Genomic DNA, 22,313 nt, shown 5'->3' with positions numbered 1-22,313 from the left:
TGAGATGCTCACACCTTTTAACACACACACACACAAACTGACTTTTAAAAAACAAGACAAACACAATTGTTGACAAACAAACATAGTATTTTTTTTTATATTAAACCATGTGTATTTATTTGATTTATTCTTGCTTGTTTTAAAAATATGTGCTTGAAAAGGGAAAAAAAATGTGTGTGAGAATGTATAAATGCAAATGAAAAATCTCATGTGTTCATATGTGAAAATCATGTGTATTTATACTATTTATCCTTGCTTGTTTTAAACATGTTTGAAAAGAAAAATGTGTGTGAAAAAGTAAAAAATGCAAATGAAAGAATAAAAATGGTGACAAAAGTACATTTTAGAAAGAAAAAAATATCTGTTCTTATCAATGGATTTTTGGATCATGGAGCGGGATTCAGGGCTTGCTCAGTCCACTCCACGCATCGGCCTGGTATAGCAGTGTCTCGCAGTGTGCTTCCCCTTTTCGGGAATTGCAGCTTATTGTGACATAGCAGATAGCAGAGCAAGTAATAAGGGCTTTGTCCCGGCTGCCACTGAGGTCTGCCCTTGCAGATGCCCTGGTTGCGGTTTATTGAGATCTCTGCTCTGATTCACCCACCTGAGGTCTTGGAGTCTTCCACTAATGAGCTGATGCATCAAATCAGGTGTGTTTGGTTAAAGGGAGTCATCTAAAACCAGGTTTGAGAAGCGCCGGCTCGTGCCAAAGCTTGGCAGTTTGCAGGCCAGTAACTGAAGGCACAAGATGCTTGTAATTAGGCACCCTTCCCTGGCTAGGGGCACTCTTACACTCTGGCCATGCTAAACCCTATGAATTCCCCAAATGTGGGAATCTGGACTGCGTAATTCATGGTAGTGGGGGAGCACTCTCTCCCGAAAGTGCTGGTTAAACAAAGCTGATGGGTTTTCTCTCTTGTTTTTTATACAAAACATTCTTCTTCTGTCTTTCTTCTTTCTTTTTGTGTACTCAACGATCTAGAGAGCTGTTCAGAATGAGGAATTCTGTCATATGCTGGGTATGTGTTGTGTGTGTGTGAAAAAAAGTCACTTACGCTCTTGAAAAATCAGCCCCTGGTAGGCAGTTTAGTTCAAATTTCTCACAGACCTCATTTTTCAAGTCAGTCGGACTTATTGTTGCCTAGCTGTAGCTGTTTTCATGTTTGTTTGGTTGTCATTTTTCCATTTTTTTTTCACCTACCAGTGCCACCAAGTGGCCAGTTGCAGCGCCCTTTTTCTCCTGACCACAGACTGAGCCCCTGCATAAGTGTGCCGATTTGGGTGAATTGATCTCATTCCTTTCTGGAGTTATAGCCATTTTGGCAACCTCGGCCACACAACCTTCAAATGTTTCGAGGGCCCTCGTCAAGGTGAATGGAAATTTCCACTTTTTGGATAATTATTGACAGTCAGACTCCAGAGAATCTTCCTGTGCAGCTTTCAGTTGGACTGGGCCAAATACCTGGCGCTAGTTTGCAAAAGGAAAATGTTCCAAAAGGAAAAAGCAAAATGTTGCATACGGCGGAGGGTACTACCATCCCCCAGCATTTCAGGTCTCCCTGACTTACCAAAGCCAAGAGGGGCATCGCCGTGTCCGGCTTCCGCCCCACTGCGTCATAGCAGCATCGCTTCTTGGCCTTTAGGCTATGATCACATGTCTGGTTATGAGGAAGAGTCGCAATCGTTTCTTGGAGGTTTGTTGGTTTCGGTTATTCAGTGGCTTGAGTCCCAAACTTTCAGAAGGTACATTGCACACTGCACCTATTTTTACCTGGACGACTTGGTTTCCGAGGAATCTATTGGTTTTAAGGAAAGGTTATTTATTTATTTATTATTCAGTTTTATATTTGCTTGTAAGTGTTGTTGGTGCCTCCACCATGTCGGTTGCTCGTGCCGGCATGCAGAGGCACCACAGCGTGCGTTTTCTTTTTAAAGAGGTTAATGGTAAGCCCCTGGGGATGTCATGTCTTGACTTCTCCAGGTAGCTGATCTAGAAAACCCTCAATTTTAAACTAGAAGAATTGAATTGCATTGTAGCACTACCTCAAAACAAAGGATTTGATTTAAGATTTAAGACTGCTTCTCTGTTAAATTATATCAGGCATAGAGAAATGGGCCTTACATGCATCAAAGCTATGTTCACTGTGCAAAAACTTTCAGACAATTCATTTAAAACTGTTATTGTCAGAATGTTTAATGAAACAGTGAGTGGAGACAACAATTGTGTCTGGTTGGGCAGATATTGTACTGTTAGGGGTCAACTAGTCAAAGTGGTAGATGAAGATGGCATTTGGAATTGCTCCTAGTGAATTCCCATCAAACAATGTGAAGATGCCGGGAGCTACCTGGGCCTGAAGTATCTGCCATCAATGATTGTGTTGGGTGAGAACACAGTTTTGGCATTCCTTGGTAATGAATGTAGCCTATGTAGGAAGTGTGGGGAAAATAGGGTATTTAGCCGATGCATGCCAATATGTGGGAAGTGTAGAGTCTTTGCAGAAAGTACCATTGGCAGACGGTGTAATCTTTGTGGTGACACAAATCATCTCTATATAGATTGCCCCAAGAATTTTGCCAACAAACTGAAAGGTAACAAAATGGCCACCCCACCAGAGGAGCAAATGATCAAACAAAGAGAGGAGGCGGGCCCTGAGGTCAGGGATTGGGAAAGAGAAAGGAAGTGGGGTGGCCATGGGGGTGGAGTTACCAACACAGAGGGAGGAAGCCACTCCCAAACAGCAAGAAAATGGAAATAAACATGGAAGTTGGAGAGGAGCAAACGGCTTCCTTCCTCAAAACTGTCTCTGAGGTGAGTGTTTCAACTAGTGGGAGTGAAACTGATTGTTCACTCCAGAATGCTCAAGTGCGGAAAAGAACTGCGAGATCTCCTCTGTTTGAAACGGAGGAGAAAAGGCTAAAGGCATCGCATCAGCTGGATAGTTCCTCACCGGAAGCTCTAGACCCTATGTGCTAAGCTAAGCTAAAAACATCCTCACCAAAGAAGCCACAAGAATTTCTTTCTGCGGCACCTGAAGGGTTGAGCACTTTCCCTCCAGATCCCAATTTGCTTGGGGAAGAGGAGGAACAAGTCGCACAAGATACAACCTGATTTTAATTACATCTCTGTAGTTTGCTTCTTTTAAATATGTCTTCTTTATGGTTCATACTCTTTTTACCCTACTCCTCACGGCTCTCACCTTCTCTACCATCAATGTGAGAAGTGTGAGATCCCACTTGTGAGCACAGAGCATTTTATCCTTTTTATATACTTTTCTATAAATCAGATGTCTTTTTATTGCAAGAGTGTTCTCTGCCTTTTTAAACAAGTTATAGGAAGTGGGAAGAAGTGTGGACCCTGGGGCCCTCTATTTGGAGTGGCTCCAAAGGCAATAAAAATGGAGTTGCAATTCTAATAGGTAACCCACATTTCTTGGTGAAGGGAAGCACAGTGATAAGAGACATATGGGCACTTTTAGTCAATATGACTGTTTTATACAAAGATTTTAACATTCTTTTTTTATCCCCAATTTTTATTATGGAGTGATAAACAAACAATCATAAAAGAGAAAACACTGTCTGCACTTTTTTCCTTTTTACACATTTCTTTCCCACATATAACTAAATGAGGAAAGAGACAAGGAAAATAATAAAAATAAATAGACATAGCCACCCCCCACCCGAAGAACCCCCCAGGAGGATTAGAAAATATCAACAGTCTTTGTATACAATTATACTAATAAGATGCATATAATAAAAAAGAGAGAGAAAAAAGAAAAGGAAAAACAAGTATAATCAACTGGATGATAAAGTATTAATTGGAAATAGTATAAAGAAGCATACACACACATACATACAGATATACCTCCAAAACAATGCACACATATACCAGTTCAAAAATCGGTTCAATGTTTGCACACCCATGATTTATATTATTAGTTGGAATCCATAGAGGACATAAAGGTCATAAAGATTTAGAATAGGGTTCCAAGTTTTATAAAATTTATTAGTTGAGCCCCGAGTAGCATATTTCAATTTTTCAAGTGAAAGGAATGACATCAGATCCTTTAACCCTCTGGAGTCTAAGGGTATTTTTGGGGCCTGGAGAAGTTTTGTCATGCTCTGACATTTGTGCTTTTTTCAGTTTCTTATAAATATCTAACTGGCTAAAGTCTAATCTCACTGTAATCAGCACAAACTGGGCTATAATAATAATAATAATAATAATAATAATAATAATAATAATAATAATAATAATATGTGAGCAGCATGTATGTACATGATTGTGTGGTTAGTGAAAAACTAAAAATGTTAAAATCACTTGAATAAGGCAATAAAACATACAGAACATTGGTTCCCGAGTCTTTTGAGAACTGGAGCTTGTAGCCTAGAATTTTTTTTTCTTAATGATGTGAAAATCATCTTGTTTACTCACTTACAGAAAACAATATGTTGATTTAAATTTTCGAAGACACTTTTTGTTGGTAAAAGTCATATGCGAGTAGGCGTCAACTATCATGAATATCATTGTGATTTACACCTGAGAAGACAAAGGCCTGCATAATGAGCTGCATAATGAGCCATTCAGTCAGCTGTGTGACTGAGAGGGAAGAATTACAAGAATGTAAGGACAAAATAAATGTATATAATTTTATGTTTGTAGTTTATTTAGAATATATTTAATTATCCCACAACATAATTTAAACAAATTAAATAACACCCCCAATCTCCCACAACCACAAAACAAATGTACCAAAGTTTCATCTTGAACACAAAACGGACATTCAACTCCTTGATTAGAATCTAAATGGGCTACATGTTTATTAGTGGCTATAGCCCCATGAACTATTCTCCATTAAAGATCTCTTGTCCAAAGATCTCCAACATCCTTTCACTGACTGATCAGGGCCAAAAAAAGTCAAACCACCTTGATGATTTCATTCCTTCAAAAGATCTGCTATGGAGTACTTTCACACACATTATATAAGCCTCCTTTTTACCCAACTCTTCAAAAGAACTGTAAATTTGTAAATGAAAGAAAACCATCTTTTAAACCAATCCGTTCACTCACAGTTGGAAAAATATCAAGACATGGGAAAATATACTCACACCCATCTTCCCACTAATTGACCATATCATGATCTTCAGCAAACTTTCTTAATGACTGTGGCAATGGTTCGCAAACATCTACCAAAGTCATTTTCATCAATCTTTCGGATCTTATGTTTGCCAATTGTCCTAATTCAACAAGAGATGAATGCATTGTACAAACAGCCTCTCTCATTGCTGAACGCAGGCTAATAGAATTTAAAGAACTAGCACAAAGGAAATCATTATAAAATAGTGGCTCTTCAAAGATCCACATACCAGGTAGAGCACCTGAATCTCTGGATACTCCCAAAATTTGCCATGCCTGCAAAACTGAATCATAAAAGATGTTAACCCTCTGGGGCCTGAGGGTGTTTAAGTCACTGAAATAAGGCAATAAAACACCTAGAGAACATTTGTTCACAAGACTTTTGAGAACAGATTTTGAAGCCTAAGAGTTTTTTGCTTCAAAATGATGTGAAAATCATCTTGATTACTTGATTGACACTTTTTGTATAGGAAAGATATATGCGAGAAGGCGTCAACTATCATGCATAATGCTGTCATTCACACCTGAGAAGACAAAGACCTGCATAATGAGCTGCATAATGAGCCTTTCAGTCAGATGTGTGACTGAAAGAGAAGAGTTACAAGAAAGACTCTGAGGACAAAATAAATTTTTTTTTTAAACTACATTATTAACATTATTGTGATGGTCATTGATACTAGTACTAATTTATAGAAAAAAAAGAACACAATTACCACATAGCACACATATTATCAGTGATATTTACAGCTTACTTGATACATTTACACCTCAGAGGATCCCGGGTATAACACATTCAAAATACTTACACCAGAGTAGATAAACATAAGGGTGCTTTGTATGTAGACCTTTACAATATATATATATATATATATATAGTTATAAACATATTTGGCTATATTCGTGAACAGAGAATAGCTTATCTCAGTAAAGTTTTGTCTAACCATTCTTTCTGATATTAGGCTAGCACCAATATTATATTATATATATATATATATATATATATATTTTTTATATATCGTATTGCTGTTTATGTTATATAACATAAAAAAAAACATCCTGGCATAGTGAGACATTTAGATGCTGTGAATGAAACTTTATAATGTTTCACTTGATTATACATTTAGTTAGGAATTATAGTTTGAAAACAGTCTAACTAGTAAAATGTGTACAGTTCATGTGAAAACTAATACAAGTCAAGTCATCTTTATTTATATAGTGCTTTAAACAAAAAAGATTGCGTCAAAGCAACTGAACAACATTAATTAGGAAAACAGTGTGTCAATAGTACAAAATGACAGTTAAAGGCAGTTCATCATTGAATTCAGTGATGTCATCATGCAGCTCATTTCAGTTTAAATGGTATCTGTGCAATAATTTGCAATCAAGTCAACGATATCGCTGTAAATGAAGTGTCCCCAACTAAGCAAGCCAGAGGCGACAGCGGCAAGGAACCAAAACTCCATCAGTGACAGAATGGAGAAAAAAACCTTGGGAGAAACCAGGCTCAGTTGGGGGGCCAGTTCTCCTCTGACCAGGCGAAACCAGGAGTTCAATTCCAGGCTGCAGCAAAGTCAGGTTGTGCAGAAGAATCATCTGTTTCCTGTGGTCTTGTCCCGGTGGTCGTCTGAGACAAGGTCTTTACAGGGGATCTGTCTCTGGGGCTCTAGTCCTGGTCTCGGCTGTCTTTCAGGGCTGTAGAGGTCCTTTCTAGGTGCTGATCCACCATCTGGGCTGGATACATACTGGATCCGGGTGGACTGCAGTGACCATCTGATTTGGATACAGACTGGATCTGGTGGCCACGGTGACCTCGGAATAAGAGAGAAACAGACTAATATGAGCGTAGATGCCATTCTTCTAACGATGTAGCAAGTACATCGGGTGTTATGGGAAGTGTTCCCGGTTCCGGTTTACCTAATTAATGCAGCCTAAAAATCCTTTAACGGATTTGGACATTCGAAATGTATTAGTATGTTATGTGTAAGACAGGTTAAAGAGATGGGTCTTTAATCTAGATTTAAACTGCAAGAGTGTGTCTGCATCCCGAACAATGTTAGGTAGGTTATTCCAGAGTTTAGGCGCAAAAAGGGGCGCTAAATCTGCCGCCCGCAGTTGACTTTGATATTCTAGGTATTATCAAATTGCCAGAGTTTTGACAAGTAGGATAATAAAAAAAAACTTGCTCATTTTTAGGATCTCTGCTTGATCAAGCCGCTGCATCAATAATCCAAAAATAATCCAAAGCTTCTTGAGGTGAATTCCTTATTTGTCACAGCAAGTCTTTTCTGTGGTGAATTCAGTCTCATTCCTCTCAGTGCGAAGTGCAAAATAAAATGTAAAAAACTCGCTGCTTTGTTTGTTGTTATGGGGCGTTTACCCGGCGCGAGCTTCACGTGGATAATTATAATACCAATGGCGCGTGGGCGTGGTCGCATTAGAGATAATGAAGGGAGACGTGAAAGACGGACATCGCGTTGGTTTCATATGGATTACTTTATCACAGAATATTTGTTTTTGGTAGTACTTGCTTAGTTTAAAAGTAGACATGTCAAGCTTTCTATACATATCTCTCATGTCCCTTCGTTGAGTTTTCACTGAGTTACAGTTCATTTTAATGATGTGCTTCTAAATGAAGATCACCGCAGACTGAGGCTGCAGACAGCACTCCCTGTTTGTTTTCTTTATTTTATAAATGCACAAAGTTGTGTTGTTATTATTATTATTGTTTCAAGTCTAAAAGCCACTATTCGGGAAGATAAATCAACAAGCCCCTGACCTCCCTCACAAAGTTGGAGATATAGAGCAGCAGCCCTAATCCAATGATACCCTGACCAAAAAAAAAAACATTTTTGACAAAAATATTAATATCATTTGCATTAGAAGATACAACTTAAGGTGAATCAGTTGTACAGCCTGGTAAACTAAAACCAGTCAAATGCTTTCTTAAAAAAAAAAAAAAAAAAAAATAATAAAGCTTCAACCGATAATGAATAAAGCTGTCCCGCAATAGGGCAGCCTTTCCTTATTCCCCTTTTTACTGGTATTGGTCAACTAAGGCCCCCTTCCACCTTGACCATACAAGAAGCATTATTATAAAGAAGACTCACCCAAGCTATAAACTTTTCTCCAAAACCAAAAGCTTTGAAAACTGAAAAACAGAAAATTATGATCTATTCTATCGAAGGCTTTCTCTTGATCTCAGGATAAAATTACAACACTTTCATTATACACGTTACACACATCCATCACATCTCGCATTAAAAACATATTATCCATTATAGTCTGATCTGGAATGCAATAGGTCTGATCCATTTAGCCCTTCCATTTTATTTACATTCGATTAAAAAACACATTATTATCATTATAACAGATTTTTCTTTTATTTTATTTTATTTTAATTGTTAGTTTATTAATTTATTATTTATTATTTATTTTTTATAAAATATTATATGTAATTCATTATTGATTTATTACAAGTACGGGATTACATTAATTTAACATATGTAAGGCCTTAACCTATTAGATCAAGGTCTGATCCATTTTATATTAGTAAATCCTAAAAGGCAACAGGTCTCCAAGTAAACCTAGTCTGATCTGGAATGCAATAGGTCTGATCCATTTGTACAAGTAAACCTATGTAAGGCCTTAACCTATTAGACAAGGCTCTAGAGAGTTTTTTGTAGTTGGTGTTAGAACAGCCCTTCTACAGGAGGCCGGGAGTACATTATCATCATATGAGCTCATTAAAACCTCATGTAAATCAGAGCCAATAACACTCCAAAAATGTTTATAAAAATCAATAGTGAGTCCATCTAATCCAGGTCCATGCCCAGATGCCAGCTGATCAACAGCAGTAGTGAGTTCTTCCAAGCTTATTTCTTTATCCAGTTCAACTTTTTCCGATTCACAAAGTTGAGGAAGACTTTCTAAAAGATCCTGAACACATTGATCAACACATTGTTCCTTGTCATACAACTTGGTATAGTAGTACATGGCGCATCTCATTTCCACTCCATCTGTTGTTACATGACCATCTAAACATCTTAGACATGTCATACGCTGATCTTTCACAGAAGTTTTCTCCAAGTTGAAAAAGAAAGTACTTGAGGCATCCATATCTTTTAACTGAATATATTGTGACCTCACAAGTGCTCCTTTCACTTTTTCTTGCAACAAGGATCTCAACTCCAACCTTTTTGTGTGCAATTCATTATTTCCAGTTTCCTCGTCATTTAAAATATTATTTTCGATTCGTCTTATGGGCTGCTCCACCTCCTCTATGGCCTGTTTTAACATGACAGAAGAAAAAGAGGTATTCTGTTGACAAAAAAATAAAAAAAATCTAATTTGAGCCTTCCCATTTTCCCATCACTGATTTAAAGACTCAAAAGAACTTTTAACTTTCCACTTATCCCAAAAAATCTTAGTTCTCACAAAAAATATCATCTTGAAGTAGTTTGTTATTAAAATGCCACTGAGATCTATTAACTTCTTGCTTTAAAGAAGTGTTATGATAATAAGATGATCAGAGAAAACCAACTGGTCTGATAGAGCTATCAATTAAATTGGATCTAAGTCCTTGTAACATATACAATCTAATCTAGCTGCACTTCCGTTAACAACCTTCACCCATGTATATTGTTTTACACTTGGAAATTTAATTCTCCATGCATCTATCAAATCAAAATGAAGTAACCTTTTTAGGTTTTTACTGGATTGTAAATGAGGTTCTTTACTAAGCTTATCAATGTTAAAATCAAAAGTGCAATTCCAGTCTCCACCCAAAATAACAAATCACAATTAGTTTGTTCAATACTTTTCTTTATATTACAAAAAAAAACCAAAAAAACTATTCTTTCAGTCCCGATATTAAAGTGCATAAATATTAATAAAACAGTAGATTGAACCTGTGGGATTACAAATTTATAAAATGTTAAATCTAGGATCTAATGTAATAGAATGCCATCATCTTAGCCTCAAAATGTAAAAACACAATGTACATACTGAGACGATCAAGTCAATCAGCCCAGGTTTCTGAGACATTGACCTTTTGTTTTTATGCTATTCATGACCATCCGGCTTTTTAAGCTCAAGGCACAGCTGTGCCTTTGTTTCTATGATAATGTGAAGGTATGGTGGATACTCAAGCACCTCTGCATTTGAATGACACTGTTATGCTGATGAGATCAAGGCTAGGAAAAAGCCAGTGTCTGGCATTTTCCTGATTCCATTTGCATTGTTTGTTTAAATTGTCTCCACCTCTATGTATCCCTTCCACTTGAATGTATAAAAACTCCAAAGTATCACTGCTTTGGTTAGACTTTTGATGACTACAGTGCCACGCAGAGCGTTCTCAAAGAATTCTGCTGAAGATTACCCAAGAGTCTCCTGGTTTCCAACAATTTTGGTGCCATGACCCAGATAGAGCTTCTCACCTGAATCCAGATTGAAACTTCAAGCTCAACAAAGATCTGTCTTCGTTCAAGACTGAATCTTTCTGTACAACCAAGGGTTGGTGAGTGTAACACTATCCAGAAGAACCTTTAAGACCAGTACAAATTTGTTATCCTCTGCGCCGTCAGAGAAGAGTTAACAGACAGCTGTAGGGTTTGGTTAACTAAGTTATCCTCTAAAAAAAATTATTTTAGAGATGAAAGTTATCCTCTGTTCAGGCAAGGAAGATTCGCATGCTAATATTTTGTTACCCTCTGTTGTGGCAGGGAATTTTAGCATAAAGTGCTAGTAATTTGTGTTATCCTCTGCATTACCAGGGAAGGTTGAATACACTAAAACTTGTATTAACTAGCTTATCCTCTGCTTTGTCAGAGAGGTTATTGGTGTATCCACTGCTTTGCCAGGGAAAGTTAACAGTTTTTGTGTCGACAAGTGTATCCTCTGCTTGCCAGGGAAGTGTTAGAAGTGTCCTGTTGTGTCAGAAAGACTTTACAAAATGTTGAGAAGGAATGCTAATCTGATTCCAACAACTGAGAAAGGTTGACTAGCTACTCCTTAATGGACAGACAGTGAGTTCAAATCATTGTCACTATTGAGTCCATGTGCTCTCCTAACAGAGTCAATCAGATTGGACTTGATAAAGAAATTTGGTATTGATCCAGAAAAAGTATGGTCCATAGAAGAATGTAAAAAAGGTAATAGGATCATGTATTCGCAAGAACAATATGAAAGGCATTATCTGCAGCCACAGAGAATTTGGTTTAGCGCTAGCTACACAACAGTTTCAGCGTAACTCAGAGCTAGAGGAAAAAAACAAAGAGCTCCGTGCTAGAGTAGACTCATTGAATAAGAAATTGAACCGCAACACAAATGCAACAAAAACTGATGTTGAAAAAGTTAGTCAGACTGATAACAATTATCCTGACTTACAAGATATATTTGAAACAGGTGTAGCCATCCAATCAGTAACTGATGTGCCTATAGATTCAGTGAAAGTATGTGGCGCTATGAGATCTCAGGGAATTGAGGGAATAGAAAGTGTTCCTCCCAACCCTCTCTGTTGTCCAAGTACAAACTGTTGCCAAAGTTCTAGGACCTAAATATATAGAGAGACTATCCCAGAGCTTACCCTCAGCACGCACAAATTGTACTGAATTTAGAAGAGCATTGATCAGCAAAATGCATCTCTATCACATGTCGTTAGCAGAAGTCACACAGCTGATGTCACAAATTCTAACTGAATCTGAATTTAACAGTTTTGAGTCTGCTGTTACTTCTGAACTACAACATGCCAGTAAAGATAAATTGAGAGAAGGTGTTCTGAGAGAGTTAAAGAACATTGTTGGACCAAAAGTGAATTGGTCAAAGGTCACTAGTTGTGTACAGAAGAAGGATGAAACTGTAAGTGAATACACTGAAAGGTTTTGTCAGTCAGCTGCAGCTTACAGTGGAATAGCTGACACTCCAGAGAAGGTAATGAATCATAAAGGACCACTAGTTCAAACATGGTCTGATGGCCTTTTAGCCGAGTACAGATCTGCTTTACCATTCTTAGATCTTACATGGTCCACTGGAAGCTTGCAAAACAACTTGGACAGGTTAACTACTTGGGAAAGAGACTCTGATGTCAAAGCCAGAGTAAAGGTTGCAGCAGCATCTTTTCAGGTCAACACAGAGAACCGACAGAAACGTAAAAGGCCTAAGGAGGAGGGCAGTTGTCATTACTGTGGTAAATCCGGACACTGGATGAAAGAGTGTAGGAAAAGCAAGAAGACATTAAGAGAAATGAACAGCTTTACTCAGCTCCTACTCAGTCTACTTACCACTCTGAAGCAGCCCCTCCCCACTTCACCTAACTGTTGGAGCAGCTTGCTCAGGTGTTAACTGTTAAGACTGTGAGTGCTTAATTACCCCAGTAATATACAACAAAGATGAAAGATCCTTTGTAAATAAAACTACAGAAAGGTGACTGTCACTTCCTTCCATTGAGAGAACGCTAGGTAAGTACACTCACAGCCTTCAAAGCTATACTACAGCACACTCCAGTCACTCACCTATCCTCTTTGGTTTATGATGTTTTGTTATGACTGATGTTCCATTAGAGGATGGAGATGTTGTACATTAAAGTTTGCACACCAACTACAGGGACAGATTAGGACACACACAGACCAGTGGGGAGCCCAGGGAAGAACTGAAGTGCAACAGGCCTCGGGGCCCAACCCTGTGGTGAAGAATTCCTCATTGTTTTCCCCAACAGTAGTTTTATCCCCACCTCACTGGTCCATAGGTGTCAAATTACTTGAAACTAGATTGAGAAAAACACTAAGATCACCAAACTTAAAACCACTATACGATCAACAGAAGTCTAAAAATGTCTATACATGAATATTGCTGGTCTGCTGTTTCTTTGTTTTCTTGTGTTGCAGGTATGTGTGCATGAAATGTCATCTTCATATGCGGCACCCTGGTGTAAAGCATCACCTAAGACATCCATGAACAAGATTCATGAGGACCAAGAGTCATCTGAGTGAATCTACGTGGGAAATGGACTACAAGTCTTCCACTCTTATGCTACATGATTTTCTGTCATCATGTAGTTTCCACAACATGTTACCATCCATGCCATGTGTGTCCACAGTTATGGTTCTAAAAATAACTATTACACCTAAGTAAATCTAGGACAAGACACAGAATAAGTTATATGTGCCTGTAACCTTTTCAAGTTAAATGACTGCAAGATGGGGCTTATGTTAACAAACATAGGCCATAGAATGGATTTATGAAGGTTTAAATTTGTATTATGTGAGCGTTATTAGAACTCTCAATGGGAGGACTGTGGGATTACAAATTTATAAAATATTAAATCTAGGATCTAATGTAATAGTATGTACATTGGGTTTTTACATTTTGAGGTTAAGATGATGACATTCTGAGATGATCAAGTCAAGCAGCCCAGGTTTCTGAGACATTGACCTTTTGTTTTTATGCTCTTCCTGACCATCTGATTTTTTAAGCTCAAGGCACAGCTGTGCTTTTGTTTCTATGATAATGTGAAGGTATGAGCGATACTGTCAGGCACCTCTGCATTTGAATGACACTGTTATGCTGATGAGATCATGTGTCTGGCATTTTCCTGATGCCATTTGCATTGTTTGTTTAAATTGTCTCCACCTCTATGTATCCCTCCCACTTGAATATAACTCCAAAGTATCACTGCTTTGGTTAGACTTTTGATGACTACAGCGCCACGCAGAGCGTTCTCAAAGAATTCTGCTGAAGATCACCCAAGAGACTCCTGGTTTTCGCTTCTGAGTTTCCAACAAACCCTCTATATCAGCTTTAACCATTAAATCTTGACCTTTAACTAACATAAGAATTTAAAATCTTCACTTTTAAACTGTTAGAGAAAAGCACAGCCACCCCTCCACTTACATTACTCCCATTGACCACCCCAAAATAAACCCCAATCAACTTCATCTTTTTTAATGCTATGCATTTCCTGGAGAAAAATAACATCAAGTTTATTCATGTGGACCATCTCCTTTACCAATTCTCTCTTCTGTCTGTCCCGCCCACCATTTATATTAAAAGAGCCTACTCTTAAACTCGCCATAGAGAAAAAGAAGAACAGATAAAGAAATAAGAAAACCAAAACGTGCAACATGCTCAAGACAGAAATCACTTATTTTTTGTTAAAACTTTTTTACCTTTTCTATTTTTATTTGCCTTGGAGACCTTTTTCAATACAATAACATGTTTCCTCAAGCGATACCACTTCCTTTCATCTAACAAATCAAAACTAACCATCTTTTGCAAAATTGCAACCGACCTGATAAATTTTTCTGCGTCAGCAAAAGAGTCATCAACCTTAACAGACTGTCCAAAAGTTTCAAAAAAATTAATTTCCTCCAATATATACCGATCTCTCAACCTGTTTGACACATCAAATCCTTCTCCGTCTGAATCATCCTGTTCAATTTTCTCAGCATCACTTTCTACTTGATTTTTATCATTTGACAATTTCTACATCCTTCTGGTTATTTTCTACAACAACATCATGCAGAACAGGCACACTTTTACCCATGGCTTCACTTACATTCAATCTTTCTCCTATATTTTCAACATCTTCTGAACTCCCTCCAGCTTTATCAACAGGAACTGACTGCTCTAAAAGCCCATCAACTTTCTAATTTTCTCTATTAGTCTCTACCATCTCATGAACCATACTTAACATCCATTCACCCTGAGAAACATAATTGCTGCTGGAAGCTACAACTCTTTGTCCATCAACAACTTCATTCGGTTGTTCTGTAGGTCTCTCTACACGTTCCACTTGTTCTCTATGAGGGCAAGCAAGACGCTTGTGCCCAACATCCCTGCATTCAAAACATTTCATGCTCCCTGAATTAGCATACACAGTGTAATATCCTCCTCCATGCTTTATCTTAAACAAAACATCCAAAGACTGTGTCGGATAATCCAAAAACATGAACACTTGCCTCCTAAGTGAGATTACATGTTTTAAACGGTCATCTCTACATCCGAGAGTCACCGTCTTATATCCACTTGCAAATTTTCCAAACCTTGCAATTCCAGTTATATCAATTCATTAGGGATAAAAGGTGGCACACCTGAAATAACTACTCTCGTTGAGGGAACAGATAGCGGTGATACTTGAACAAACATATCATTAATAAAGACTCCGCTTTCAATCAAAACATGAACCAAACGTTCCTCTTTCAAAAAAACAACAGCAGTTTTATTCATCCGAGATGCATAAGATATATCGACTCCGTGACTCCAAGATCCATAATGAACCGAATCCTGCGTTCAATGGACAGCAGCAGCGTCACAAAGGACGCTATTCCCGCTAACTTTCAAACAGTACTAGCAGCACACCCGTCCACCGTCTTCAAAAAAAGAAAAACGCGATAAATGTCTTACCTTTTTCGTGCATTTGAAAGAGAGGAAAAAGCTCACCACAGCCGTGTACCAAAAAATAACAAAACGCTAGCTCTCCATCCACAACCACCCACGTGTGTGCCCCGCCCTTCGTAGAGTGTTATTCACTGTGCTATTAAAAACCCCCAATAACTTAATTCTTCTCTAGATAAACAGTTAAATATAATTACATTTAGATTTAATTAACTAGTAACTGAGCAATAGCAATCAGGAAGGATGCAGCTAAGTTTGTTACATTAGCTGAGAATAATTGAGATAGGGAAACAGAGAATAGAGAAAGTGAAAAATCAGAAACCAGGGATTAGGTTAAATTCAAATTACTTCACACTGCATACACACACATGCTGTATTTAAAAGCTTCAAGTAAAGGATGTTAAACCCTAATTGATAAAGCTTTTCGGTAGCTTAGCCTAAGATGAAACGATGCTAAGGTGTGTTAGCATAGCTGTTTATCTTTAAAATACACGACCCACGACAATGCTTCTTTATAAATGAAACAAATTTATTGATCTACTTTGTGTGTGTGTGTGTGTGTGTGTGTGTGTTCGTTAAGAGTAGTTCTATGTAACCTTCAGTTACTGAAGAGGAGGATTAACAGAATTTGAATGAAGTCCCAAGGTTCTAGTATTGGTTGCTAGTTCTCAGATTGCACCAAGAGAATCACAAAAGCAGAGATTTGTCTTATCTTTACTGCTTAAGATCAATTTGCCCCAGTTTCAGCAGATGTAAGATTTGTTTGTTTTACTTGTGTTTGCGGGCTGAAGAAGTCCTGATGCTGTTGATTGGCTGGCGATTTGTCATCTGGATGACGTCTTTGGGATTCACGTGGTGACGAAAGGGGTTTTCCTTTTAACTGCTGAAGTTAGTTGCCTTTGTTTCGCACTCTGAGAGTTTCGTTGCTCGGCTTTAGACTTTGAAGATTTGGCAGTCAATGAGGTTTTAGAGTATTTGAGTTCTGGATGACTGTGCGTGAGCACAAAAGCTAAAAGCCCAAGGGTGAGCAAACAGCAAGCAAGCCAAGATCTGTTCGTGCCATTTGGTTTTAAAGCGAGCCGATTTGGTCCCTCCCAGAAGCGACTGTCCCAATCAGACGCTGTTGCAGGGCTTAGCCACGGCCCGTACGGTTCCTTTCCCATGCATAAATTAAAACGCTGGTTAATTCATCACTGTGGAAGTGTCTTTGTGGGTTTGTTAATAACTTCTATAGTTTCTTAATGTGTGTACGATTCCAGATTTCACCATTTCATTCATACCAAAGCAGTGCAATTAAGACAAACTTTTATTCAACACTAAACTTTCCATATCTTACACATAATTAATAGCTTTATCTGCTAAAAGGGGTTATAAAACATTGGTTAAAGTTGAACCAATCACATGAACCACAAGACATAACACATTATTTGTGAATGTAGTTGCCCTTTCATACTTTTAAATGATTGTCTTTTGAACTCATCTATACGAGTTCTATGTGACTTTGTTTGTACTATAGAAAAGCGCATGTTTTTCTGGAATGTAGAGAAAGGAGGGGAAAAGTGGGGACAGTCCTGAGGTTACGAAATTCATGCTGGGCGATCCCGTGAAGCATGAAGCTGGGGGAACATCAGTGTAAATCTGTCCATTTAACTGATGCGATTATCTGTTTATGCGTTAAATGTTCATGGGGTCTTTAAGTGTCTGTCACTGGAACCTTTCCAGATACAATGTTCTTTGTTCTGTTGTTCAGTTTAACATTATTGCTGTTCCTTTGATCCTTGTTTTGGAGGCCTGGAGCTTGTTAGCTAAATTACTCTCTTCCTGTGAAACATGAAGCCAGGTCAGCAGGGGACAATCAACCATTTGCTGGCATGGTTCTAAACAAAAGGGTTCTTGGATTACCACCATTCTTGGTGTTATCACTGCTTTAGACATCTCTTGAGACAACTGGGTGCCTTGGTTAACCCCTTTAATCAATTTTACGACTTGCAAAATGGTTAGGAGGAAGAAGCTTTAGATGTCTCTGGAATGTAGAGTTTCATCAGTTCACGTGGTGATTCAGAGGTTTATTTGTGTCTGTTTGACAGGGTCCCTACAGCTGTTAACAAAGGTTTTGATGACCCAGTATGTTACAGGTAAATTCAATGCTATCTGTGTAAATACATTTAGGCAACTCAGCTGTAAAATTGGCTTATAAAGCACATGCCAGATAAAAGGTGAAGATGGTTCAGAAAAAAAAAAAAAAAAAAAAAAAAAAAAAAAAAAGTTCACCCAGGGCGAGGCTCGTCCATTGCACTTCGGCCATGCTGACCCCTGTGAATTCCCCAAATGTGGGAACCATGACTGCATGGTAGTGGGGGACTGCGTTCGCGGTCTCCCCTGAAAGTGCTGATTAACCAAAGCAGATGGGTTTTCTATCCTATTTTTTTATGCAAAATGTTCTTCTTCTGTCTTTCTTTTTGGGTACTCAATGATCCAGAGAGCTGTTCAGAATGAGGAGTTCTGTCATATGCTGGGTATGTGTTGTGCGTGTGTGAAAAAAAAAAAAGTCACTTACGCTCTTGAAAAATCAGCCCCTGGTGGGCGGTTTAGTTCAAATTTCTCACAGGCCTCACTTTTCAAGTCGAATAGAGTGACTGTTGCCTAGCTGTAGCTGTTTTTTGTTTGTTTGGTTGTCCTTACAGCACCACCAAGTGGCCAGTCGCAGCACCCTTTTTCACCTAACCACAGACTGAGCCCGTGCACAGGTGTGCCAGTTTGGGTGAAGTGATCTCATTCCTTTCTGGAGTTTTAGCCATTTTAGCAACCTCGGCCACATGACCTTCGAACATTTTCAGGGCCCCTTGCCAAGGTGAATGGAAATTTCCAATTTTTTGAATGATTATTGACAGTCAGACTCCAGAGAATCTTTCTGTGCTGTTTTGGGCCATATTGGGCCAAATATTGGTGCTAGTATGCAAAAGAAGGTTTTCGACAAAATCCAAAATAGCCAAAAAAAAATTGTCAGAGCGATGAGCAAATTCAAGACCTGTCCCTCGTTCGGCTCAAGCCAAGGATTCTGATGACATAAGTCATGTGGCTCAGCGACAAATTGTTTGGGTCTTATAAGCGGTGGCGTACTTTCTGTTGCTGCAGATCCACCATCAGCCTGTTAAAGTGTTAGATGAGGATGGCGTTTGGTCATGCTCCTGGTGAATTCCCATTTAACAAAGGGAAGACGCTGGGGGCTAACCAAGGCCTGAAACATCTGCCTACTATGATTGTGTCGGGAAAGAACAGAGGCTACATACATTATCAAAGAATGCCTAAACTATGTAGGAAATGTGGAAGGTTTGGGCATCTCACTGAAGCATGCCAAGAGTTAGTATGTGAGAAGTGCAGAGAAATTGGTCACAGTTTTGATGATTGTACCAATGGCAGACGGCGCAACCTTTGTGGAGAAACAAGCCATCTCTACAGAGACTGCCCTAAAAGTTTTGCCAGCAAATTGAAATGAAACAAGATGGCCGCCCCACAAAAAGAGAAAATGGAGGAACAAAAAGACAAGGTGGCGGGGCCTGAGGTTTTGGCGGGAAATTTTAATTTCCAGACAACCTCAGGGACTGGACAGGAAGGAGAAAGTGGGGCGAACTCAGACGTGGTGGGAGAGGAAGTCCCCTCCCCCCCAGACAGGAAAACTCAAGAAATAGAGGGAGAGGAGATGGATTCTTCCCTCCAACCAGTTTTAAGTGGAAGTGAAACTGGTTGTTCACTACCAAATGCTAAGGTGCAGAAAAGACCTGCAGGATCTCCGTTGTTTGAAATGGAGAAAAAGCTGAGGGTAACGCAGCATCCAGATAGTTCCTCTTCAGAAGATCTGGAGCATATGTGGCCCTCAGAATCCCCAATGAAATGTCCTTTTTGCACATAAAGCTAAGAACATCAACACTGAAAGAGCCACAAGAGTTTCCCTCTGATCCCGGGCCTCCTGGGTTAAGAGAGGAGCAAGTGACAATTCAACATATGATTTTAAACTGTTTTTAATGTCTGTCTCTGTAATTCTGCTTCACTTTTAATCTCCAGACAAAAGATCAAAAAGAAAAAGTTCATACCTTTTAATTCTGCTCATGGTACTCACTTTCTCCACCATCAATGTGAGAAATGTGAAGTCCACCCTACGAGCACAGGGCATTTTATTTTTAAGTCAGATGTTGTTTTACAACACAAGAATGTGCTTTACCTTTTTTAGCAAATTACAGGAGGTGGGAGGAGTTGTGGACTCAAGGCCCTTGCATTTGGAGCGGGTCAATTTTTAACAGGAACGATGGTGTCGCCATTCTAATTAATAACTCCCATATCTTGGTGAGAGATGGGCTGGCAATTCTTGCAAAACGGACCTTTTAAGGCAAAGATTTTAATGTTCTTAATGTATATGGTTTTACAGAAAAAAAAGAGGTATGAACTTTTAGAAGACTTGCAGTCCCACATGCTAGGCAGAGTCCCCCTAGTGGTGGCAGGGGATTTTAATTGTGTCTTAACTCAGAAAGACAGGAAAAGGACAACAAAGGATTTTAGGGTGGATAAAACATTGGTATTATCACAAGGTTTAGTCAAAGATTTTAAACTAGTTGACTGTTTTAGAACACTGCATCAAAGAGGGGAGGTCTACACCTGGTTTAGTATCACATCAGACAGTGCACTATAGATCCCCTGAGGAACAGTTCCACTCATTCTCTACTATAGGAGAGGAAGAATTGTATAAACTTGTTAAATCATCTAAACCAACAACATGTATGTTAGACCCTATTCCATCTATGCTCCTAAAAGAGGTGCTTCCAGAAGTCATAGATCCTCTTCTAACTATTATTAATTCCTCACTGTTATAAGGATATGTCCCCAAAACCTTCAAACTGGCTGTTATTAAGCCTCTCATCAAAAAAACACAACTTGACCCCAAAGAACTAGTTAATTATAGACCAATCTCGAATCTCCCTTTTCTGTCCAAGATACTAGAAAAGGTAGTATCCTCACAATTATATTCCTTCTTAGAGAAAAATGGCATCGGTGAGGATTTCCAGTCAGGATTTAGACCGTATCATAGTACTGAGACTGCTCTCCTTAGAGTTGAAAATGACCTGCTCTTATCATCTGATCGTGGTTGTATCTCTCTATTAGTGCTATTGGACCTTAGTGCTGTGTTCGACACTATTGACCACACCGTTCTTTTGCATAGACTAGAACACCTTGTTGGCCTTAATGGAAGTGCATTAGCATGGTTTAAATCGTACTTATATGACCGCCATCAATTTGTAGCAGTGAATGAAGAGGTATCATATTGATCACAAGTGCAGTATGGAGTACCTCAAAGATGTTACCCTTGGTAAATATCATCAGGAAACATGGTGTTAGCTTTCACTGTTATGCTGATGATACTGAGCTCTATATTTCTTCGCGGCCCGGCGAAACATACCAATTTGAAAAACTAACGGAATGCATAGTCGATATAAAAAAAAAACTGGACGACGAGTAATTTCTTACTGCTAAATTCTGAAAAAACAGGTGTTAATTATAGGACCTAAAAACTCTGCATGTAATTACCTAGAACGTTGTCTAAGACTTGATGGCTGCTCTGTCAATTCTTCGTCATTAGTTAGGAACCTAGGTGTGCTATTTGATAGCAATCTTTCCTTAGAAAGCCACGTTTCTAGCATTTGTAAAACTGCATTTTTCCATCTGAAAAATTTATCTGAATTACGGCCTATGCTCTCAATGTCAAATGCAGAAATGTTAATCCATGCGTTTATGACCTCAAAAGTTAGATTATTGTAATGCTTTATTGGGTGGTTGTTCTGCACGCTTAGTAAACAAACTCCAGTTAGTCCAAAATGCAGCAGCTAGAGTTCTTACTAGAACCAGGAGGAAGTATGATCATATTAGCCCGGTTCTGTCAACACTGCACTGACTCCCTATCAAACATCATATAGATTTTAAAATCTTGCTTATTACTTATAAAGCCCTGAATGGTTTAGCAACTCAGTATCTGAACAAGCTCTTGTTACATTATAGTCCTCCACGTCCGCTCCGTTCTCAAAACTCTGGCAATTTGATAATACCTAGAATATCAAAATCAACTGCGGGCGGCAGATCCTTTTCCTATTTAGTTCCTCAACTCTGGAATAACCTACCTAACATTGTTTGGGAGGCAGACACACTCTTGCAGTTTAAATCTAGATTAAAAACCCATCTCTTTAACCTGGCTTACACATAGCACACTAATATGCTTCTAATATCCAAATCCGTTAAAGGATTTTAAGGCTGCATTAATTAGGTAAACCGGAACCGGGAACACTTCCCATAACACCCAATGTACTTGCTACATCATTAGAAGAATGTGATCTATGCTAATATTAGTCTTTTTCTCTCTTATTCCAAGGTCACCATAGCCACCAGATCCAGTCTGTATCCAAGTCAGAGGGTCACTGCAGTCACCTGGATCCAGTATGTATCCAGCCCAGATGGTGGATCAGCACCTAGAAAGGACCTCTACAGCCCTGAAAGATAGCAGAAACCAGGACAACTAGAGCCCCAGAGACAGATCCCCTGTAAAGACCTTGTCTCAGATGACCACTGGGACAAGACCACAGGAAACAGATGATTCTTCTGCACAATCTGATTTTGCTGCAGCCTGGAATTGAACTGCTGGTTTCGTCCGGTCAGAGGAGAACTGGCCCCCCAACTGAGCCTGGTTTCTCCCAAGGTTTTTTCTCCATTCTGTCACCGATGGAGTTTTGGTTCCTTTCCGATGTCGCTT

At 38.8% G+C, this 22,313-nt stretch overlaps 1 pseudogene; it reads left to right on the top strand.

Moving 5' to 3' along the window:
• The first annotated feature begins 17,721 nt into the window (after positions 1–17,721).
• LOC122142057 lies at positions 17,722–17,905 on the top strand (annotated as a pseudogene).
• Positions 17,906–22,313: the final 4,408 nt, after the last annotated feature.

The sequence above is a fragment of the Cyprinus carpio genome, chromosome B23 (assembly GCF_018340385.1).
Source record: "Cyprinus carpio isolate SPL01 chromosome B23, ASM1834038v1, whole genome shotgun sequence".
Taxonomy (NCBI): Eukaryota; Metazoa; Chordata; class Actinopteri; order Cypriniformes; family Cyprinidae; genus Cyprinus; species Cyprinus carpio.
Note: the sequence above shows the minus strand (reverse complement) of the source record. Positions and strands in the feature narration are given on the sequence as shown.